Genomic DNA, 26087 nt, shown 5'->3' with positions numbered 1-26087 from the left:
ACACGTTAAAATTAATTTTGACCTAATTACTAAAAGTTCTTGAATTCTATCGATGATAGCATATATAGTGTGAAAAAGAGCAAAAAATATTTCCTTGCATTTGAAATGACTTTTTTTTATTATCGCTGTTATTAATCTCACTGACAACACCTACGCTAATTCAAATCAAACGCGAAAATCTGGCGAGAAATTACAATAGGTTTACCTTCATTTGTTGGTGAAAAAAGAAACGGCGCATGCGCAGTTCGTTAAAAAAATTTTCTCATAAGGAGCCGTTCACAGCCATCCCTGTTTTGAGACGCTAGTCCATTTCTACGGACCTTGGGCGAAAGTAATCAAGTTCAGAATAATGCTGCCATATGTTGGGGAAAAAGCGAACGATTCTCCACATACTTTTAAAAATTTTCTCAATACCAATAAAATTCTAAGTTAAAAAAAATCAACACTTTAATTTAGGATTGGATTAAGAATTTTACATGCCCTAAGCGCTAAAAGATTTTGGTGCCCTCACATATGCTTACGCCAGTTTTTTTTTAATTCCATCTCTTTCTCGGTTTGGGTTTAGCTATACTATTTCATGGAAAAACCGGAAATGGAAAATTTGTGCACATTTTTTTTTTTTTTTCCCTGAATTTTTAAAGACTTTTTTCTGGTGCCATCGTTCATGTATGTCTAAAGTAAGTGCTTATATTGCTCAATGGTTATTCCAGCCCTGCATTTAGTGGAACATTTGCAATAGACTCCATTGTAAACATTGAACATGTGAAGGTTGTTGTTCATAAGGCACGTGACCACTAGCTTCCTCTTCTTTTTTTTCGGTATGTATCTCATTTTATGCGGAATTAAAAACGAGAATATTTACTATCTACATCTGATACATAAAAAGCAGTTATTCTGAAAAAGGTTTTATTTTGAAGTTAACAGTGCTTAAATTCTTTAATAGTAACAGCACTGTGATTTTTCTTTTTGACTGCTTCGCTTTGAAGTGAAGCTGCACGTCACATAGAATTAGTATTGTTTCTTTTCTTTTCTATTCTTTTTTTTTTATTATTTATTTATTTAATGAGAAAATAGTGTAACTATGCTAGAGTGAAGAGTACTGTGAATGGTACTGTCGATAAAAAAAAAAAAGAAAAAAGGTTTCTTCAGTATACCCTTTTCCTTTTTCACAATAGTAATGATTACACCGTTTCTTTGTAATTTAGTATAACATCACTTATAAACATTAGCGCGTATTTATGTGTTTGTAGAATGTTAGAACAACCGACCAAGCCGATACTCTGTCGTAAGTCGCTTAAATGCTACATTTTTATTTGTAAAACAATTATTGAACTATTTGAAAAGAAATATGTTGAATGTTTCACAGTTTGTATGAAATGTATTAAAATTTCCTTTTATATATAGTATAGTCGAAAGTTAGGGCTTCACATGTAAAGGCTGTAGGTGAAAATTTATTTCTGTAGTGAATTTTATTCTCAAATAATGGTTTCTGATTTACTTATGGCAGCTGGTAAGATTTTACATTTAAAATTAATTAAAAGCCACGAAATTGTGTTAAACTGAGAAGAATATGAGCGTGTGAAATCATTTCAATTTTAACTAGTTTTTTTTTTTTTTTTTTTTAATTTATTTTTTTATTTTTCATGTATTTGGATAAAATCGCGATTGTAAGGTAGAAAAGGAAATAACATCAGACAGTCCCCCCCTTTTTTTCCCTTCATCTTTTCTATAAAAGACACTAAGGAATTTAGTATATTTAATAGTTTCATTAATTTCATTTTCCATGCACAGAATTAAAATGCGAGTTTTTATTCTGTCTATGGAAAGAACAGAGAGGAATTAAAAATAACGAAAGTATTTTGCTATACATGCGTTTTATTTGTTTTTTGCATTTAAAAAAGTAAAGACATAATTAAAGTTTCTAAAATTTGAGTCTGTTTTCGTAGACATAAATAGAATTTCTGATTTGAATTTGATAATATACGTGTTAGACTCTTGTATTATCAGCAGAAAAACATATGTAGCATCCAGCAGAAAGAGTTACTCATTTATTCAAGCAATTTCTGCAACAGAGAGTAATTTGGGATAGTCAGAGTTACAAGAATAAATTTGACCAGTGTATTTTTTGATTACCACTGGTATAAAGAAATGTAACATTTTAGCATGAATACATTTTATCCTTTGCTGTGTTAGGTGTCAGATATGAGTAAGGCAAAATCAGTTTGCTTATCTTTGATTTTATGAAACTTCCACTTTGGAAAGTCAAGTCAGAAAAAATGGAAAATTTAATAACCCTTTGAAATTTATTTTAAGCCTTTAAAATAAAGGTTTCTTATTTTATTTTATGAAATTATAATTATATTTAAAAATTAAGAATTACAAATAATTTTGAAGTTTTAAGATTGGATTGTGCATTTTATAAGTATTATAAAACCCATTTATAAGTATTATAAAACCCATTAGGTCGTTCAACGTAAGGTTGACGGAGGATGGTTACTTTATTAAAGGATTTTCTGAGACACACTGTCTCCTATTTATATTACACATGAGAAGCCCTGAAAATGCTTATATAGCCATACCATTTGATGAGATTTAAATCAAAATGTGTTGAGCAGTCTGATGTACTTAACTTCTCACCGATGGGCAGGTGTAATTTTAAGAGTACTGCAATTCCCCCTCCATCTATAGTAGGACGACAGGATTAAAAATAGTGTTAGATTAAAGATGACATAATAAGACTTTATACCTTGTTATTTTGAATATTTGAAGTTATGCTTGTCAGCTGTCTGACAACATGCGAGACAGGTTGACAGTATATGAGATTTTATATAAAGCAGCGTTTTTCCCACTTCCCTGAGTGAAATTTTTGCAGAAGCAGAGTTTTTATTTCTTTCCAAGTTCATGTTTCCCCTTTTTTTTTTGACAATGTACTTTTTTCCATTTGTTGCATAACCATTAACTATTTGTCACAGAGTAGAATGATACTATCTTTCAATCAGTGATATTTGTTTCAATGATATCACTTCATTAAGTGGTATAATTTTGAATATGAGTTTAGGGAAAAAATAATTTGAAGTCCATTAGCAAAAATCACAAATATAATATGATACTGAAATAGTTAATAATTAAAAAGTACTGAAAAACTGAATTGTGAATTTTTCTTTCTATTCTTGAATAGCTGTGCTTTGGGGAAGTAGACATATAGTAATTATATACTCTGTTTGATATATTATATGTTCTAACTGTGATTTGATTCATGTTGGGTAAACATATTTATTGTTGTCCAGTGGCTAAATAACAAGACCATTGAATGCTGCAAACTCAGCTCTGTGTGAATGAGATGATTTTGATACTTAGGTGTTAGTGCAGCTACCTTTGTGCAATTTAGTAGTTTTTTTACGGACAAAAAAAAAATAATTGCATATAATTGCAAATATTTTTTTAGATATTTGCAATTATAAGCAAATATCTAAAATAGCTTTGCAAATAGTTAATGGTTATTATATACATATTTTATGTTTTAATTAGGCATTTATTCCAGAAATGAGTCAGTAACCTATTTATGAGACTTTTTTTTTTTTTTTTTTTTTTTTGTTTTGTTGTTCTGATGGAAATTTTGATGGTATCACTTGAATTGATTCAAAGCAATTGTCTCCTGTAGCAATTTTGTGGTAAAATGCTTTCTTCCCCTAGAAAGTTTACTGCAGTTTCTTCCACTTTAGGCAAATCTCTCAAGTGCATATTCTGAAATTGAGAGAAATCTATTATGATTTGTCCGAAAAAAAAAGAAAAAAAAAGACTGCTGGAACTTGGAATGCAGGAAGAATGCACAAAAAAATGACCATGCTGCTTGTTGAAACAGAAGTATTATTGTGTCTGTTGATTGCCTGAAACATTACTATGTGTATGGTTGTTGGAATTTTGTGCAATCTAAGAATTTGGTTACATTTACTAAGGCAGTTGCATTAATATGCAAGTTCTATAATTTTTTCCATCATTGATGTGAATATAAACCAAGTAATTTCATTTAGAGATTCATTCATGAAGAAATCTCTACTAAGACAGATAATCCTTCATGCTTTGCCTTAATAAATTGACTCACCAATTAACATTTAAATTTCATTTGTACAGTTTCTATTATTTAAATTTTTTCAGTGAATTATCAACACATTCTTATTAGTAATCTTTTAGACTTTTCTAGGGTGATGGATTTTATTTGCATTTAATAACTGATAAATATGCTTTTTTGGCATGAGAATTTATTAAATCTCTTATGCTACATTTATGTTTCACTCTTCTTTCTATTCCATAGCTCCACCAGTATCAGTACTAAGTGAAACTGTACACTATCTGGGTATTGAAAAAAAAAAAAAAATTCTCTCCTCTAATTTAATGAAAATTGAATGTAGACGAAAGTTTTAGTTTGTCATTTATAGTGATTTTTTTTTTCCATCGAGTAGAATTAATGGTGTTAAAAAATTTTATTTCTATGAAACATATTAACTACATTTTTTTGGTAAAACTGAGTAAAGAATGAAAACATGCACACACATGCAAAGTATCCTTCAAAAGGCTAATAAAAATGACTAACAGGAGTTATACTGCATATTATAAACAAGGTTTTTGTGGTCCTTAAATGTATTTAAAAGTGCTTAGGTTCTTCTGAAAATAAATTTTGGTTCTTAAAAGCCCTTAATTTCAGCCAAAATCTTCAAAAGGTCTTCAAAAATCTGACATTTCTGTCTGATTTTTATGACTGCCATTTTGAGTGTGATTTTGAAGGAATAGTTTTTTAGCAGTTGATTGACAAATATGTATTTGATGGATTGGAAAGTGTTCTGTCTAGATATCTTGTAGAAAGATGCCATTCATGTGGCTGTTTATGTGACTAGGTAGAATGTATGTTTCCACTGAGTAATTTTGTATCTAGCTAGCCAAAACGTTAATTGAAAATCTTTCCTAGTAGGTATGTGATCTCATGCTGTTTGGATTATCATGCATCCGTAGGGAAGAACTGTAAGTGTTAAACATGTCCAAATATCCAAAATTAGCCTCATCAGTTTTAAGTGTATGGTTTATTATATATCCAAACTGTGATGGCATGTTTGGTTATCATTTGGCTTTTGAATATTCAAGGATAAGTGTAGCATTGAAAATGCTCTCTGTTTATATTTGTGACTTAGTCTGACAATTTATCATACATTTTCTTTAATCAGTCAATGAGACATATAGAGAAAATTCAAGATTTCCTATTGCCTATTGTAGGTGTTAGCAGACAGAATTAATATGTGAAGGATATGTGCATATTAATATGTGGATATATTAACGTATAGTTTCAATGCCTGCATTCTTGGCAAATGATATATATGCACTTCCTCATTTAAAATCATCCAGATTATTTATTGGCTCATACCCAATGCACGTCCAACATCTCTTGAGCTTGTAGCAGTAATTACCTTCAACTGTAAATATGATAGCATTTTCTTCTGCAGGAGTTCTGCAGTATCTTTCCTCTTCTCACATCATGATTGCAATCATAAAGTGATCCATTCTTGCACAGCTCCTTGTTAACTGGTTGAGCATTTGGAGATTCCACTGGTGTTACTGGCAGGGCTGTGGAGTCGGTAGGGAAAATGACTGACTCCGACTCCTGGAATTTTAATGACTACGACTCTGACTCCAACTTCGACTCCTTCATATATATGTAAACATATACATAGGGGTACAGCTTATTTTTTTAATATAAAAGAATTAATAGATGCTACAGAAAAAAGTTGATGCATAGCAAATTTTTTATATTAATTAGCATTTATTATGAAATGGAAAAACTGGCATTAGTAATTTCTAAGAAACAGTAAAACTTCAGCAAGATCCTCTTTGTTAGAGGACCATAGATCTGGTTTGATAAACTTCAGATCTGAGAGGTGTCTTTCCACACTGACTTGAGTAGGAAAAAGAGCTGTTACTGTTAGGGCTACTGCCTTTAACTTTTCAGGATAGATTTTTATAAGTTCTAAAAGAGCGATCTTGCAAGAGCAATCATATTTATCTATTTCTTCAAAGGCCGTGTATAAATCTTGTTTGTATTTTTTCATTTTTATATCTAAAGGCTCTTGGTTATTTATTTTCATTTCCTTTGCCTTTTCGATATTATCCAAATATTTTTCAAAATCTAATTCATCAGTGGAAGACTGTGATTGAGACACAGTTACAATATCTGCAGTTTGACTGTCCTGATTTGAAGACTCCAGTTGTTCTGATAATAATTTCATTCTTAATGGAAGTTCATAGATGGCTTTCTTTGCCTTTTTAATTTGTTTGTCATACAACAAAATTTGGTGATTTGGATCTATATATATTGAACCCAGCATGATCTTATTGTCTAGCAAACTAGTTTCTCTTTTCTTCATTGAAGAAATGATTCCTTCTGCGATAAACCTTCCACTTCAGAAAGAACAAACATCTCATTCTTCCAGTCTTGCCTCCTGTTATTTCTTCAGATTGTAGCTTTTTCGTGGCTGTATACGGTATAGAAAAAAGAGTTTCCAATTCTGCAAGATCATTCCACAGTCTTTCTGTTAGTGGACCATTGGGGTTATCTACATCTTTTAACATTCTCGTCTCTTGTTAATTCTTCAGATTGTAGCTTTTTTATGGCTATATACGGTGTTGAAAGAAGGGTTTCCAGTTCTGCAAGATCATTCCACAGTCTTTCTGTTAGTGAAATGTTAGGGTTATTTACATCTTCTGAAAAAGTTCTTAATCCTAACAACCACTATATCATTAAATATGTACTTCTCCATTTCATTGCTCTTTTTCCTGCTCGCTTCCTAAGAATGGCATCAATTTTGGGAATTCTCGCTGCTTACCTAAATTCACCAATGAGATTAGTAACTAAATGAATCAGTTTAATTAATAATGGCAAATATCATGTCCATCTTGCTCCCTTATATTTATTTACTAATATGTCAATAAAATAGAAAATAACTGTTTATTAATGTATATATTTCATAAATAAAAATATTAACTCAGTTTGTCATTAATTTTTTTTCAATTCACTTCAAATTTAACTGTTCAGTAAAAACTGGAGTCGGAGTCAATGTGTTTCTTAGCGACTCCTACTCCGACTCCTTTTACCCAAAAATCTACCCGATTCCGACTCCACAGCCCTGGTTATTGGGAAATTATTTTCTATATATCTTTTAAATAGCTGTTTAAAATGCGTGTCAGTAAGCATCATGTTTGGATAACAGTGCATTTGGTTCAAAATCTGTCTGGAGAAATATAATTTATGCCAATGGACCACTTCCAACTACTCATCTCAACTCAAGATTTCTGTACCAATATTACATTTCAAACTCTGCTTAGGTCTCCTCTACCTGCCTTTAGATGTTTACCTGAAATTTTATAATTATCTTGTAGGTAGTTTTACTAAATGTTGTGCCACTGCCCTATGGGGTTTATACAGTTTAGTTACCTGTTTCTTATTCAGCTGTTGTGCTTTTTCATTTTCCTCTATACCAGGGTTTCTTAAAAAGTGTGTTGCGACCCCTTTGGGGGTCGCGGGACCTGCAGCAGGGGGTTGCCAAAAATTCTAGCAGCTTTGATATTTCTTTAACTTAATATAATAATTTTACAGTTACTAAATATTTTTACACAATGTATCTGAAAATAGATAAACAATACAGACAAAGAAAAAAACGAAATTGTTTCGACGCATTCTCTGTATAATATAAACGTTCATTTTCCTTGCTTTGCACGTAATGCTGTCATTTCGTCTGTTACTTATTTAAAATTTTCACATTGTTCTGTCTTAAAATTAGAAATTAATGTTGATGACCTAAAACTGCAATAGTATATTACAGTACCAGTGAACAAATTGACAATTTCACTCACCTGTGTGTCAGATTTGTGCAATACTTATGGGGTCCCAACAAATTTTTAAAAAATATGGGATCCTGGGGGGTCGCGAAAAAATCTCAGTGATAAAAGGAGGTCACGACTGAAAAAAAGTTTAAGAAACCCTGCTCTGTACCATGGTGGGCTCTAAACTATTGTAATACTCTTTTGCCAACCATATATTGGGTCATCCAGCTGTGATTTTTTTTGGTTGAAAGCATGCTCTCTCCTAATTATTTTGCTATTGCTAATAAGGACTGAGCATGAGTGAAGCAGATATTTAAATCTGATCTTTTCCGCTCACATTGCATGATTCTAGCATGTATTGTGGCGTATTTTTTCACTGCAGTGTCAAAAATGAAGAACTCGAAAGTTACGTTTCGTCACATGTTCTTTTAGTTAAAAAAAAAAAAAAGAAAAAAGAAAAAATGCTAGTCAGACGCCTCATAAAATTTATGCTGTATATGGACAATGTGGTGTTTTTGATGACACAGTTCAGAGATGGTTTAAGATGTTTAAACACAGAAATTACTCTATCAAGTAGACAAAATGTTCCAAAAAGTGCACAACATGAGCATTTGAAGAAAACTGGGTGTGTAAGTTGCTATGATGTATGGGTTACATGCTTTCTCAAAGCAGAACATGCATGCTTGAGTTTTGGTATGTGATTCTTTGCTGAAAAGAAATAAAAGCTTCTTTTTTGAAATGGTTCAGTACTGGAGATGAAAAGTTGATACAATAGTGTATCATGATAAGATCATAGGGTAAGCCAAAAAAACCTTTAGTAATATTGTGAGAGGGGTTACATCTGAAAAAGTAGTGTTTTGTGGGACCACAAAGGAAGTATATTCTAACAGTTGTTGCCATCAAATCAGATGATAAGTTAGGAAAAATGCTGTTCCCAAATGGTACTTTTAAGAGCAGAAATCAGAGCAAAGTATCCAGAATTGATCAATCTTTGAGGTGTTGTATTCTATTATGATAGTGGTTCTTTTTTGCTCCATTTGAAGTGCTTTTTTCCATAATAATTATCGTTTTGTTCACAGTCATTAGAAAAATTGATATTCATCTGCAGAAACTTTTGCTTTTTCTGTTTTCTTCAGACATAATTCTTCAGAATCAGAATATTCTGCATCGAAAATATTGACAAGATATTCAATTTCTTTTTGAGTGAGATATACGGGATGTTTTCTTGTAAAATTTGAAGCCATATTTATCATTTTTACAAAAAACAAGCATCCTATAAATAGCGTCTATCGTTACTAAAACTGGTACACATCTGCTGTGAGCGGTCTCCCAGACACCTTAAAAAGTAAAAAAAATGTGATAACTGAAACCATAATAAAGCTAGAAGTGTGAAACTGTATATGTAACCTTGTGGAACGGGTTTGGGAAGGTAGAAGGAAGGACAGGGACCATTTTCCGTTTTTAGGGGTGGAAACGATGGTTAGAAAATCCTCAGTGGTCTCTCAGACCGCTCACAGAAGTTAAAGGTTAATGTAAAGAATAATTGAAAAAAAAAAAAATATTTGTATGTATTGGGTTTACTGAAAGGTATGTATCCCTGGTATATTTTAATTAAAATTTTTGGTCACCTATAAGCTAAACCAAAAGTTTAAATACTCAGAGATGAGTTACATAATGAAAACATTTATTTCACACTATATGGGAATACACAAGGTCATTACTGTTTATGTTTGTACAAGGGATTTGCTGTTCCATTATTATTCCATTGCTGTTCTGTTATTACAGAGATTTGGTAGAGGAAAAAGGGAAATTATGAAGCTTTGAATTATTTTTTTTCCAGGAGATTGCTTGAAAAAGAGGTGTACTGATTAATGACAATATACTTTTATTATAATAAACTAAGTATTGAAACTAAAAATACTTTTATTAAACTCTTTGAAAGCTTATGGCAAATACAAAATAAAGCTGAATATGTATTTATTTGTTTTAATGTAAGTTGTTTAAATTCTTTTTCTTTCTTTTCCTTTTTTGCTAATACTTTTTCTTTAATTTTATAGACATAATTTCGTGTTCAGTTTCAAAGTTCCTTTGCTGAAATACCGTAATTGTTCAGAATTCGCATTAAGCTGCAGTTGCAATCTTTTCATTATCAAAAACACTTTGTATTATCTTAATGAACAGTAGTATGATTGTTGACAGCATTTAGCTCATTTTGTGATATAGTAGAGAATAAATGGAGCACATAAGGTTGGCCTGGCATCCAAGATCATATCTGCAGTTCTTTTAGTCACAGATGGAGGTAGATCAGCAGTGAGATCTTTTGCTGTTGAGGTAGGACCATGGTCCCAAATGATTTTTAACATTTTGGTACATTCTTAGTGCAGCATTTTGATATTGTAAATGCCTCGTCAGTTCAGTAAAGTTCACAAATTCCTCTACTGTGCCTTTTTAACCAAGCATTTACAACCATAACTGCAAAATAAAAGCATGTCCCTTAAGATAATCATCATTTTGGATCATCAACCTGGATGATTCTGGATTACAGAAATTTCCAGATTTTAAATCTATTGAGATGACATAGAAATTACAAAATTAGAAGTATGAAATAGCTGTTCATGAGATAATGGAGCATTTATGCTTTTAAAGGAATCAGAATGTACAAAATAAAGTTAAATAATATGTATTTATTTGTTTTATTAAACATTTTTTTTCAATGTAAGTTGTTTAAGTTCTTTTTTCTTTCTTTTTTTGCTAATAATTTTTCTTTAATTTCGTGTTCAGTTAAAAAGTTCTATTGCTCAAATCCTGTAATTGTCATGTCCAGAATTCACATTAAAACTGCAGTTGAAATCTTTTCATTATCAAAAACATTTTGTCAGTTTCTTCGTAATCAGTAGCAATATATTTTGGGTTTAAAATTGTAATACAGGTTATGTTGTCCATTAGTTGCTGCTAATTAGGGCATTGTTATAACAGTGAAAATCTTCTGTTCTATCATCTTTATTTATTATCATTTTCTTCATGAATTCCATTACTGGAAAATTTCACCTTCTATCGCTTTCAAAATCTACACCAAAATAAGGTTATTGTTTTTACCTAAATTTTAAAACTTCACTTTCTTAAGCCCAGATTGTGCAGCAGTCATTATAGAAGAGAAGTATTAAATATGCCTTCACTTCGCAGATCCTGCTGAAGCTCCAGAAACTTTTTTCGGCATAGTCAAAATATCAATCTTAAATTTTGATTAGATTAGTTGTAATAACAAAAGCCTGCAAACAGTAATAAGCTGGATAAAATTTTAGAAAGTTAATGGAAGAGCACAATTTACTATGTTAACTGAAATTAACTACTTCAGAATCTAATTTTTTCTGTCTTCCTTGCTGCCATGTCAACAAAAGAAAGCCAGTATGAGCAATTGCTATGTTAATTGAACTGAAGTTGTTGAGCATCTAATTGTCTCTCACTTCCCAGCTGCTATGTCAACAAAAGAAAACTGTTCACCCTCTCACAACCACTTCAAGGGCTGAAAGTGCGGTCATGACTGATGTACTGCCATTGGCCACAGTGGCCAGCTAATGTTTGAAAGCAATATTAAAGAATCTCAGTTAGTCGGGAGAAAAATCACTTTTATGTCATTTCTGCTATCTTCATTCTTAGACTTTGCAAAAAAATTAAAAAAAAATATTGGTGTTTGGAAGGTCCAGATATTAATTAGATCATTTTGGATAGTGAATGTATGGATTTCGGACTTTGTACTGCATATGGAATCTCTAAGGTTGCACATGGCAATTCATTATGCAGTTCCTCACCACTGTTCTTGTCAATTCAGAATGCTACAATATTTTTTGCAATGCTGTCTTAACCCGACTTTAAGGCAAAGTGCTGAAATTTCTGAACAAGTTCTATCTTGTGTTGCAACTATCTCACCTTTCTGTTTCTGAAATTTCTGAACAATCTGTCTTGCGTTACAACTATCTTACATTTCTGCTTCTTCGAGATATTCGTTATCATGATAGTAGTGGGAGGTGCATAGCCATTTTCTATCTTTTCCAGACCTAAGTTAACTTAAATTTGAATGAAATGTTGAGCTTTTTCACCAAAATAAATGCCTCAAACTGTAAGATTCTGATTTACTAATAGAATACAAAGTCCGAAATCGAGACTAATTGGGACTTCGGCAACTCCAGATTGGGATTTTTCTGGATATTAGATCATCAGTTTAAATCTAGTAAGATAGCATGTAGAAATTATAAAATTAAAAATATGGAATCATGATTTAGGAAATAATGAAGTATTTATGATCTAAAGGGTATCAAAATTTAAAAAAAAAAAAAAAAAAAAAAAAAGCGCTTAATATTTATCTGTTTAACCTTATTAAACATTTCTTTCAATGTAAGGTATTTCGTTTTTTTTTTTTTTTTTTTTTTTGTGCTAATACTTTCTCTTTAATTTTGTAGACATGCATAATCTCTTGTTTAGTTACATTGTTGAAGTCCTGTAACTGCTGTTTTGAGAATTCCGAGTAACTTCTCAATCGAAATTTTCTCGTTTTCAGTAAATTTTCTGTCACTTTCTTCTCTATCGGTAGCGGTATTTTCTGGATTTAGAACCATACTACAGATTTCGCCATTCATTAATTGATTGATGATTGAGGAGCATTGTCATCACAATGAAAAACTTCATTACTGCTTCTTCACATTTCTTCATTTCTTTACAAATTCTGTTAATTGGAAAGTTTCACCTTTGTTGTGCGATATCAGAAAACCTTTAAAATTAGAGGCTATCATCATCTAATTTAGCTATCCTTCACTATACATATTTGGAACTTGACGACTAACAACAAGTTGTTCTGTTAAATTTTATCTTGCTTCTATTGCATACTGAGATGATTGTGACTTGTATTAGTTTAGTTATTTATTATACTCATGTCTATTTCTTGAACATGCTTAAAGCTCATCAGAGTTTTGAATAAATAAATTCCTACATATACTTAAGCCTTATTTATGGCTGGTGCTAGATATCTTGACACCTAATGCAGTCTCTGTGGTCCTAAATTTTGCGAATCGGTGCGGCCATACGAGCCCTGGCGCTCGTTCTGGGTTTATGTGAATAACAAATCAGTTATTCTTAAATAGCCCTACATGTAATCTATAGGTCTATGAGTATCATCAAAAAAATCTATTTTTAGCATATGGAAAGAAATTTTTGGTAAATTTTCCGTTGTCAATATTTTTTAGCGTATTTAACTGAAATCTGTATTCATCGTCAAGCGTAATGTCAACATAAAGGAGTACCATACTTCTTTATTATTCAATTACTAACATAAAAAATTGTTTAGGCATCACTATATGAATCATTACTCAAGTTGTCATGTTTTGATAAACATGTGATGATGAAAGGAAAGTATAAGTAATGATTCGCCAGGTTGGAGTCAGATCAACGATGTGTATATGTGGGATGTTTAGGTTTGAGATGTGTGTCAGCAGTGGAGCCAAATTACTGATCGTACAAATTTATGCTAAAATGACTGTTTCTTCAATAACAAGGTATTTTATTTAGTGTTGAAATGAAAATAAGAATCGGGACCCTCCAGATGTTTTATTATGCATGGAGGGGGAATGCGCATGCGTAAAGCCTACGAGAAAAACATTGTTGGCAGTTTTCAGGTCCAGATTTCGGACTTTGTACCTGCATCACCAAAATGGCATTCAACATTTTTTATTTATTTTTATTATTTTTTTAAATCTCTGGTAGAAAATTATAAATGTGGCAGATGATTGCATTGAATGGCTATAAAGTTCTTATGTTCTGTAAATAGAGATTTTGTCACATATTAACATACTACAACTATCTTATATTTTTGCTTCATAGAGCTCATCAGTGGCTAAGTGAGTAAGATGACAGAATATTAGTAGTTCAGCTAAAATTCAGATCCTGGCAAATGGGTAGCTGGCACATTTTTATAATTTTCCTTATTTGTAACAAGAGCTGGAACTAACTTTCATTAGAAAGTTCTCCACAAAGTCAACACTCTTGTTAGAGAGATTGCATTTACATTTTGTTTAAATCTGTGTACCTGCCAGTCATGCCCCATAGAACTCTGAAGTTAAAGATAAATTCCAAAATTTTGCATTACAGTGGTGCCTAGCACAATGTGCAGTCCTTTCAAAGGTGGTGTTCATAATGCAGATTATTCGTTGTGCAGTGTATGTTCCTCTATGTTATTTTGAGAGTTTTTTTTTTTTTTTTTTTTTTGTTTCTGACTCTGACCTGTATTGTTCAATACTGTAAAGCAAAATTTCAAAGAATATTAAAAATACTGCCAGTGTTGAAAATGCTGGGAATTTGAATTTACTTAAATGTTTACATGTATGAGGTATGTACATAATCTTATATTTTTTCAATTCATTTGTGTGTAGTATGTTCCCAGTCTTTCATTAAAAGTGGAAAACTCAGCAGTTCCTCATCTTCTTGGGATTACTTTTTTTGGGGAGGGGGCAGGTTTTTTTTGGGAGGGGGCATCCCTTCTCAGATTTGTTTGTTTACTTTTTCATATTCATCAACATGATTTTAATACATGGCATTTCTTTTGAACAGATCTGTCATTCTGTTCACCTCAGCTTGATTGGAATTTCACCATTTGGATGTGCCTAGGAGCTATTCCCATTTCATTAGGTCCTTGATGGTTTCAGCAGGCATGAAAGCTTTGTATATAAGCTCTTGCCAAGCACAGATTTGTAGGACACACTTTTGCATATGTGTGTTATCTTAATTGTTTCCGTTTAATTTGTCAATTGCTAGAATTTCATTTATATGCATTCAGTATTCATTTATAAACACCGAATGTTTACTTGTATCAGCTGTAGCCAGAAGTAATCAGCAAGTTTAAAGGATTTCAATTTGAAAATGAAGCCAAAGAAATCATACAGATTATTACAAAAGCTAATGGCAGCAAAGAATTTTCAGAGAGAGGAAGAGAGCAAAGTTAAAATTAATCAAGAAATGACAGTGAAGGATTAGATGATCTTAGAACACCTGCAGACAATAAAGGCATTGATCATGAAGACAATGCATTTTTAACTTGCAAGAAGGTAAATGAATAGTTAAAAAAGCTGCTGGAACTGTCTGATATTGCATTCGAAATTGACCCAAATGAAGAAAAAAGGCACTTTATGAGAAGCATTGAAAACTGCTGTGAAGGCAGAAAACCTAGGGAGTTGTGTCAGTCACTGCCCCAAGCAGCTTTTTTTTTTTTTTTTTTTTTTTATAATTGTATCACATACTTATTAAGCCAGAATAAAAACCCAATAAATTTAGTTTTATTTTTTCCATTTAATGACAACAATAATTAGGTTTATTTAAATTTTATATACTTTCTTAATCTGAATTGTACCTAAGACATTTTCTCTCTAGAAAATTAACTTTGTGGAAAGTAATTTTTCTGTATGCACAATGCATTAATGACATAATCCCTACACTCAGCTTGGATGCAGTAAACCCGTGTAAATGTCATCTTGGTTACATCTGTTTGTTCTACAGAAGGACTTGCAATTCTTCTTTGGTAATATAATATGAAGCAGTATTTTTTTTTTTTTTTTTTTTTTTTTTTTGGAATGCATTTTCTGTACATTACACTTATATATGCCTTTTAAACAGAAACCAAAACAAATTTAACACTGTGTGCAACATGATAATAATATGAAAGAGTATTTGCCTGTGTTTCTTAATGCAAGGTATTTATTATGTGCAGTATCAGTGTACTTGGAAATCTGTAATTTTTGGCTTAGCTCTAAGGAACTTCCTCTATTTTTTAGCTTTTTTTTGGGGAGGGCGGGGGGGGGTTATTTATGATGCTTATTAAAATACTGTGACGAGAACTTCTATAACTCATTAGAACTGAATTCTTTTATCATTTATATTCACTAGGCTATGAAGATTATAATTGGGATAAAAATATACTTGTATCATCATTTATATGATACAGGAATAATGCTTGTAGTGTATTATATGTAGCATGTAAGCATATGTTTACATGTTGATGGAAAAAATATTGAAACAGATTTCTTAAGCATTTTTGAAATAGTTAGAAGTATTGATAAAATAATGTGTATTAATGGTCACTGTGTCTCTTCTATTATAAAAACTGAAATGATACCTTGAGCATCTTGTAAAACATTCTGCAAATAACATATTAATGATATTGCATATAATTTCATATCTTGGATGTTTAACTTAAGACACACATTATTTCTGTTTTTAGGTTTGGAATTGCATTATTAGATACTCATCTACTAATGGAAATTGCATATTTTGAAGAAAAAAGGAAAATACCTGACTTGAGTGTTAAAAAGTTGCTATTCAAGCACTTTTTTCATCATCATCACCATTTCATTTGATACTCACTATAGTCATGCTGCTGTTCTCTGGACATCTGTTTTTAAAGCTTTAGAATGATATTAGATTACAAAAAATCTTTTTACTCCAGAGCTGTAGCAGAGCATTTTGTTTTTTACTTAAGTTACAGATTCCTCTTTTTCTTAATAAAATGAAAAGTCACCGAAAGGCTAACTTGTAAGTATTGCATAATTCTTGAATTTTGATGTACATTAACTAGTTTAAATAGAACTGTTATTATTTTCTGTTATTTTAGGAATTTTGTATGCAACAACTAAGTTTTCAGTGTATTTGGTTTGAAATATGGCTTTCGGTGGGTTTGGTTTGAAGTATGGCTTACATGTATCTGGTATACATATGTCTAGTACAGTACGAAGTCTTTAATCCGGACGTCCATAATCCGGAATGATCTATAATCTAAACCTCAAAGCTACAAATTTTCTGTGCATGCGTAGCACTCATGCATATGCGTTTACGCATGCGCATTTTAATGTATAACAAACGGTATAAGCTAGGCTAAAATTATCTAATTATCTATTTCAGTTAATGTTGCAGATTGCATTGTTCCTTAATCTTCTAATTGGATCCGGCTTATTATTTTTTGCAGACTGTTAGAGCAATTTTATAAAAAGTAAGCTTGAACTTTCGATTATGTCAAAAAGAGTTTCCGATTCTGGAGCTGCCAAAGGATCTACAAAGCAAAAGCATGTTTTGATGCCCATCAAACAAAAAGTGGCATTGCTGCAAAAAATGGATAAAGGCATGAAGAAAGTGACAGAGAGTTTAGTGAAAACGAAAAAATTTCGATTGACAAATTAGTCGGTATTCTCGGCACAGCAATTACAGGACCTTGAACAGCGGAACTTTGCAATTTGCAATTAAAATACTGTGACGAGAACTTCTATAACTCATTAGAACTGAATTCTTTTATCATTTATATACACTAGGCTATGAAGATTATAATTGGGATAAAAATATACTTGTATCATCATTTATATGATGAAACAGACATTATAAGAAATTATGTCTGTTTATAGAATTAAAAAGAAAGTATTAGCGCATAAAACGAAGCAACTTAAACAGCTTACATTGAAAGAAATGTTTACTAAAGTAAACAAATAAATATTAAGCTTTTTTTTTAAATTTTGATATCATAATTGCTCTTTATTTCATAAATTATGGTTTCATTTTTTTAATTTTATAATTTCTGCATGCTATCTTACGAGATTTAAATTGATGATCTATAATCCGGAAAAACCCCTAATCCAGAATCGTCGAAGTTCCGACGAGTCCGGATTAAAGACTTTATACTGTATATGCTTTGTAGTAGGATAAGGTAAAATTGGATGAAAACTCCATGTTTGATAATGACTACTAAAAGATGCACTTTAATATTTCTCCATTTGTGGCTATTAATTTTGCTTACCTGTTGTATACTATATAGGACTAGTGCCAGGTAAATATGATTGATTAAACTGAAAGATATGTTATTAAACAATTTTTACAATTTCGATCTCTAACACAACTTCTCCTTCTTGTTAGCCTTTATCAGAATGCAAATGATTTAAAGAGTACTTATGGTGAGAGTTTTGAATGGTTTGGATACAAAGCTTTTGGCAGCGTTACTTTCTGTCACCCAGCTTTGCCAGTTAATATTCCGACATTAGTCATTTGCTAGCCAGAGTTAAGTAGCGCCATTAAAGTTTGAGCCAGCTTAGTTAGGCCATATTTTAGATTTTAGCCTCTGGTTACGATCCCTTTTTAAACTGTAAGTTCAACTTAATATTATTTTAGTATACTTAAGTGGCAGAGTTTTGATTGTACACATAAGTTGCACTTTCTGTTCAGTTTGAGCTTAAATATTTACCATAAGACTTTTTTGTACATTTTCAGATGGGATGATAACTTGCTTAACAGTCTTAATATGATCTGATGGACTTTAAATTAAAATGTCACAGTAAAGGACCCTATAAAATCGCTATTTAACTAATCAGAAGCAAGAAGAATGTAGATCCGTGTAACCTATTGAAAAATCTGCTAATCATCTGGTTATATAGAGGTTCATAAACTTTAAGCTAAGATTATCCCAACATGTCTTAAGGTAATTATACGTAAATTTTTGCTGCTTATTTCACCATCCTTTGAACAAATAATGTGTGTTTGCAGAAAGTGCTACAATTGAATTTTATTTTGCAGGTGCCAACTATCTGTCAATATAATGCACATTTGCACCTAAATGCACATTTGTGTGGCAGCATATATAGTGATACTTTATAATTTAGATATTTTCTTTAAAGTGTGGAAGTCCTACAGGTTTGCATAAGCATCTTGAAAATATATCTGCACAGAAGTAGTCTGAAAAATTTCATGCTGTCCTTTTGGAGCTCTCCGTGAAGTTAATTTTCTTCCATTAGAGCCCTAAACTGAAAGTTTTTAAGATATACTTAAGAGTACTTTCATAAAACATGCTTCTAACTAGGAACATAATCTTTCTGTATGTCTATTGCACTGCATATGAATTAATAGGTTTTAAAAATTATTCTGAAATTATAAAAGCATTTTGTAATGCAACATCTTAATTTAGATTTAATTTTTCTACTTAATTGACTATAGAAAAGTGTGTCTAAAACTAAAATTTAAAAACAAACAGCAGGGTAAAAATAATAATTTGAATTACTAAAATAATTACTTTGTTGGACGTTTACAACATCACAAATTGCGGTCAAACAAGTTAACTTCAACTGACAACAAAAACACTGTGTTGCAAAAACCTAAAAACTAAATTATACATCACTATTATTTTGTTTATTACTTTAACAGATAACATACATATTATGCTTTTTCTATAATAAAATAAAATAACTCTTACAAGAGACAAAATCTTGCTAGCACAGTTTGAGGTATGAATAAATTCCTGCAGTTAATTATATTGGACAATTTAATAAAAATTTAGACACAATAAATCTTTATACTAAAGTATATTTCTGTGTTTAAGAACATATAGATCATCATTTTCTATAGCCTTATACCAGCTACTTCGCAGATACATCACAGTTCTCTGCTGTGACATGATGAAAAAATTAATTTATTGTGTTATTCACCTACTGATATAATGGCAAAAAATTACAATTTTCTACTAAGTTGCTGTGATAGAATGGCTCCTAGTCATTGAAGTGTCTATATCTGCCCAAGCTGGCTCTGCCTTAACAAGAAATTGTGGAATATAAGCAGTCTCACTTATTTGAGAACAAATCTGTTTCAACTAATTTTTTGCAAGTACATTGATACTATTTAGTTACATACAACAAACACCTAAAGTATTTATAACTACAGATATAGAAGTTTTTCAGAAGTTCTGGGTGGTTACGGAAATTTTTTAAACGTGTCCAGATTTCTAGTAGACAGTCTGATATTTTCAGTTACTCCTTAACACTAGAAACTGCTGCAGCAGTCAGATTAACTGCTGGGAAAGTTTGTATCTATTTAATTCCGAAAGTGCTTAAACTTAGAAGTTGAAATTGTGCAACTTTTCCAAAACTACCTAAATATTCAACATGTAAAATTTCAAAAAGAAATATGCGTTAGATTTGAATTTCGTGACATCTGCATCTAGAACAATAAAACCTTACAGTATGACTACTGTATCAATATATCTTCCTAAGAAACTAAATTATTCATACAAAACTAATTAATTCATCATAAATTAATCTTCTGAATAGTGAAATAATGTGGGCATAAGTAAATCATCTTGCTAAATGGGTGCAAACACCACACGAACCAGTAATTATATGGTGTGGTGGTGGTGTATTGAGAATACGGCAAAGTACACAAGGGCTATCTGCCTAAGGGGAAGGATGCCTTCATGGAGGACTTTCTAAGGGAAACTGGCTCGTATACACATTACATGCGGGGAAAACCACAAAAACGCCTATGCAGCCAGCCTGTTTGTGCGATTCGAACCTCGGACCGAACTACCAGTGTTCAGCGATTTTACTGCTCAGCCGCTGGTGGGCACCCAGTAATTTTATGTCAAATTTTTATATGTATGGATGGTCCTGTGAGATCACTTTCCAATATGCTAAGAAAGATCTATGTGAATGAAATGTCTCTATCCTGTTGCTTTACTTTGAAGCTACATTCTATACTTCTTTTAGAATGTATAGAATAAATTTCTTTTACATTTATATGAAGTCACAATAGAACATATATTAGAATGAATTTTATAAATAAAAAAGATGGTTCGTTAGGCTTGATTCTGGTTAACCTTAGGGGGGGACCTTCCAGCAGTATATGTGAAGATTGCACCTCAATACTGGAAAGAAACTTCAGTATTAAAAATATCTTTTGATTTTTTTTCTGCTTGTAATTTAAAGTCTAAAAGGCTGGAACATTGAAAAGTTTTAGAAGGAAAGTACCGCTTCTAGCATAATATTCCGGAGCTGCTTTTTATGCCTTGAATACTATAAAAACATTAACAGAGTACAATCATATACAGTCAAAAGTCGTTAATTCGGACACCCATAATCTGGAATGATCTATAATCTGGACCTCAAAGCTACAATTTTTCTGCACATGCGTCGAAAAAGACCCGTACGGCTGCAAATACGCGTGTGCGCATGCACAAAATACGTTTACGAATGCGCGTTTAATGTATAACGGACGATATAAGCTAAGCTAAAATGATCTAATTCAGTTAATGTTGCAGATTGCGTTGTTCCTTAATCTTCGAATTGGATTCGTCTTATTATTTTTTGCAGACTGTTAGAGCAATTTTATAAAAGTAAGCTTGAACTTTCGATTATGTCAAATAGAATTTCCGATATATATTTACTAATATGTAAAGGATCTACAAAACGAAAGTATATTTCGAAGTCCATTAAACAAAAAGTGGAATTGTTGCAAAAAATGGATAAAGGCATATCCTTTGTTTGTCTAAACTTTAACGTTTGTTTATCTAAACTTTGTTTATCTTTACTCCGCGGCGCGCAATGAATTGGAAGTTGATGTGTCAGCACTATCCTTATCTTAAGGGCAGATGTTTTTATTTTATTTGGCTTATAATTCCTTATTAAATGTAGCATTTCTGTCTTTGATATGATTTAAATCAAATTCTTCGTCATTATAATTTGCTTTCGATAGCAAAGAAAATGACACAGGTTATTGAAAACAAAAAAATTTCGATTGACAAATTAGTCGGTATTCTCGACACAGCTGTTATAGGACTTGAACAGCGGAACTTTGTAACTGAACAAGAAATTATGTCTGTTTGTAGAATTAAAGAGAATGTATTACCACATAAAAAACGAAGCAACTTAACTTACATTGAAAGAAATGTTTATTAAAGTAAACAAATAAATATTAAGCTTTTTTTTTTTTTTTTTTTTTTGTAAATTTTGATACCCTTTATATCATAATTGTTCTTTATTTCATGAATTACGGTTTCATATTTTTAATTTTATAATTTCTGCATGCCATCTTACCAGATTTAAACTGATGATATATAATCCGGAAAAATCGATAATCCGGAATCGGCGAAGTTCCGACGAGTCGGGATTAATGACATTTGACTGTATCAGACAAACAGGAAATTACCGTAATTTCTGGAAGAAAGGCCGCATCAGCGTAAACGCCGCACTTGAGAAAAATGGCTGGAAAAAAATTTAAATTACACAGAAACGCCACAATAGATTAAATTGCGCGTGACATCGTCGAGGGCCGTATAGATGCAAAAACTCAACCTAAGTCCTGATATATGACATACCAGTTAAGAAAAATGCATGAAATGAAACCATAACTCAAAAATAAATTAAAGGTAAGAAATGTATAGCTTCTGTGCCGTTTAGAGACATTTTCAAAAATTTTCCGCTCCCTAATTAAAAACTATCCAACAAGTACTTGTATCCTAACTGATGGGATCTGTATTTGGCAGAATGCCAAGAAAAATCCATTCATGCTGAAAGGGAAATACGTCAGAGTTCGTTATTGCGAGGCAGGTGGAGTCGTGTCCGCCTTTGAAAAAAATTGCAGAAAGGCAGGGGTGGGGAGAGGATGGGTCCTGGAAGATTCATCGAATGGCAGAGGAGAGAGACTATTCGAACTGATGAGAATGTTGATTTGAAAGGGGGGAAGAATGTTATTGTTCTGAGACCTCGTTTAGGTTGAATAATGCATGTAGATCCATTCAAGGGAAAGAACGTAAACAAAATAACGTTTGCAAAAAAGCAACTGAGTGGTCTTTTGTGTGGGAACAGCACCAATCTATGCACAATGACAAGGCCATCCAAACTATGTACAATGAGCATCATAGGAAATATTTTATTTTTAGTGCACCTAAATGCCACATGGGTAGAAATGTCGCACCCGCTGAAAATTTAAGTTTTAAACACGTAAACGCCGCGGCGTTTCTTCCGGAAATTACGGTATCTTGACTCCCTTTTTTTTACATTTATATGAAGAAACAATGACTGTGTTTCCAGAAACAGTAGCATTTTAAAACGCTGCAAGGTATTGCATGAATGTTTTATGAAAAATGGTGAAGCATTTTAACAGTTATCTTCAAGGTATTGGTCAATCTAAATATTTTATAGCACTTTTGTTCTAGCTGTAATAAATGGAGGATTATGTACACTGTGTGCAGCAACAGGCCAAAAAAAAGGGGGGGAATGGGAAAGTTCTATATCTTCCGTTCTACTGAGCCGATTGCCGAAATTCAACTTGGCGTTTTTCATGTCTCGAAAGTGCAACTTAGGATATGTATTAGATTTATATATAGCATTTTTCTAATATAGGTATTTTGACACAAAATCGGACTTTTTCTGAAATGACATGCCACTTTTTTTCCATATGTCAATTCTTTGACTCAAATTACACCAAACTAAGTAGTTTTTTAAAAAAACTAGCTCTCAAAATTTTAGCTCCTCAATATTAATTGAATATGATATATATTTATTAATAGCTCTTTTTTTTATTAAACTTACTTGATTCCTTTTTCCAGAATTCAAAATTTACTGTCAATCCAAATATAATTCGTGCATCTTTTATGATTTATTTTTTAAATTTGTATTTAAAAATATTTTTTATAAATTTTTCGAAAAACGTTTTGCATTAAAACCTATGAAATTTTTAACATCATCTTAAAGCAGATGTATTTCTAGGCACACTTGCAAAAAATTAGAGTTTTTTTATTCAAAATTTGTCAAACTATTTATTCAAATTTTTTTTTTTTTTTTTTTTTTTTTTTTTTTTTTTTTTTTTAGCGATAGTAATGCCAAATGATAAAACACACTTTGTTAAAATGATTTGAAAGTATGAACGATGATTTTTCCCCCAGCTCGTCTACAATGAAAAAAAGAAAAGGAAAATAGGTTGCTATAAATTAAGAAGTTTGCCAAGTAAGTTATTCTTGGCGAAAACTGAAAAAATATGCCAAGATAAGTTTTTGAATTTCTCAGTAAATTTCAAACCAAATTTTACAAAATTAAATATTTAGGCATAATTTGAGTTATAGAATCGAAATATGGAAAAAAAATTGGAATGTCATTTCAGAAAAAGTATGATTTTGTGTCAAAATGTTAGAATGATGCTATATATAAATCTAGTATATATACTAAGTCGTGCTTTCAAGACATGGAAAACACAATATAAATTTCCTCAATTGGCCCAGTAGAACAGGAGATATAGAACTGTCTCCCCCTTTCTTTTTTGCGCAGTGTACAAGTAAGTTACTTAGTTAAGGATTACCAAAGCAGATTTTTCTGCAAGAAACTTTATAAATATGTTTCAAAGAAACTTTAAAAAAAGTCTTGTTTAGGAAATAAGCTAGGAACGTATATTTCTGATACAAAAAATATGGAGAGAAAACTGATGTGAGAATTGAACCCTAGCAATGCATGCAGAAATAAAACACTAAGCATGTGTAATTTAAGTATGTAGAAAATTTATATGCCACTTCTTTTAGATTATGTAATGATGTAGAATGAAGGAGGGAAGTCAGTGGCACATTTTGAATTTAAAATTAGCTAAATTATGGTAATGTATCTTCTCTAAGCTTTAAAATTTTTTGAAGTACAAGGTGGTCAGAATTAAAACACCCCTGCTCTGAGCTATCTGTGCATCGAACAACTGAGTGAAAAGGCTCCAGAATTATTGAATATACTATTCAAGGCATGGGAAAGCAAATTACGGAAAAAAAAAAAATTCGTTTCAGAAACACCAACAGATAGTGCTGTACAACAGAAAGTATGCTATGAAGACACAAAATACACATTTGCAAGACATTTCATTCGAACGTACCAAGCATTCATATCGGAACAACCTTATCAATGCAGGGAAATATGGTTCCCTTCTTCAAGATGTAAAATCTGCAGTCTGTGAACAACTTGTTCAACTGCGGATTGTAATTGGTTGATTGAGATGCTTCTCACATCCAGTGATTCAAATCTGCCAAGGTTTCAGACGTTCTTGGTAAACATGATTTTTTAAGTTACCTCAAAGCCAAAAATCACAGGGATTAAGATCTGGATAATGAGATGAGCAGGTTATTGAAAAAGCAAAATTAATATCTCTATCGTTAGTAAAATGCTACATAAGAAATTGCTGTACACAGAGTCCAATGTATGGTAGGTGCTACATCCTGTGTAAAGGTAATTGAATCAAGATATTGGCGCTGTTGCATTTGGGGTGCAACCAAATTTTTGAGCATGTTTTCTCATCTCCTGGCCATCACAGTGTATGTCACAAGACCACTGCACATAGCCTGTTTGAAAAAGAAAGGTCTAAGAATGAATGAAGCTGTGAATCCACACCAGACTAACTTTTGGTGAGTGAAGTGGAATCTCCTGGAAGGTATGGGGGTTTTCCGTGTCCCAAATGCGACAGTTATAGATGTTAACTGCTCCACGTACATGAAAACGGGCTTCATTGTTCCATACTATCTGCTGTGACCACAATGAAGATTCATTGGTAATGTAATACCAAAGAATCTTAACAGAAAATGCTGTTTGAATGAAACTATTTAAATCTTCCTGAGGAAGATAGCATACCTGTTATCTGTACAGAAAGAGACGCAGCCCCCCATCCACCTAATCGATTTGATTTTATGACTTTTCCAGGGGGGTGCCAAGTTAAACACATAATAAAATACGCCCATTAGGATATAACCTAATGGAGCTTAACGGCACAATAATGATTAAAATAAATAGAATCAATGGTTAGAAACTAACTAAACAAAAGGACAAGACACAGACCATGTTCTATCATAAAATCACTAAACACATGTTAAATCAAAATTCCGACATTAACATGATTATTATTAATAAAATTCATTAATTCCCTAGCAAATTCAAATTCAGTGTTTTTTCCAGTAAATGTCGGAATAATTTTTCTTATATCATAAGTTAAATCACATTCATTTACAAAATGTTTAACTGAACTCGTAACTCCACAATTATAACATAACTCATTTTCTTGTAGACCGAATCTCTTTAGGTACTCTGGGAAGCGTCCACGTCCTGTGATAATTTGATTAAGATCCAGGCAGCATGAAATATATTTATTATATGTAGGGATCAAATTATAACTGTAATCCTTTTTTTTTCTATCAAACTCATTCCAATCCTTTTTCCACATATCAATATAAAATTGTTTTATTTTATTTACAAGAATTCTTCTGGATGGTTGGACAATGGAACACTCCCCGGATTCGCCCAAAACTGCCTCCTTGGCCAACACATCGGCCCTTTCGTTACCCAAAATCCCAACATGGGACTTAACCCATTTAAATTTCACAACATGAATTTTGGTGATTTCTTCATAGAGACATTTAATAT

General features: G+C 31.8%; 1 protein-coding gene across 7 annotated transcripts in view; it reads left to right on the top strand.

Moving 5' to 3' along the window:
• The first annotated feature begins 679 nt into the window (after positions 1-679).
• The window catches only part of LOC118202998 (uncharacterized), a 309092-nt gene continuing 283684 nt past the window's right edge, over positions 680-26087 (top strand). For 2 of the 7 annotated variants that reach the window (XR_015038645.1, XR_015038646.1), the window contains exons 1-2: positions 985-1285; positions 16127-16437. The gene's annotated coding sequence lies outside the window, so the exon portion shown is untranslated. Of the gene's footprint in view, positions 819-983; positions 1286-16126; positions 16438-18153; positions 18362-26087 lie in introns of those variants that run through there. The other 5 variants (XM_085807994.1, XM_085807995.1, XR_015038647.1 and 2 more) reach the window with 5 other exon arrangements.

The sequence above is a fragment of the Stegodyphus dumicola genome, chromosome X1 (assembly GCF_044657685.1).
Source record: "Stegodyphus dumicola isolate Sdum_Otavi_A_Nest chromosome X1, ASM4465768v1".
In the NCBI taxonomy this organism is placed as follows: Eukaryota; Metazoa; Arthropoda; class Arachnida; order Araneae; family Eresidae; genus Stegodyphus; species Stegodyphus dumicola.
This window is presented reverse-complemented; position numbering and strand designations above follow the sequence as displayed.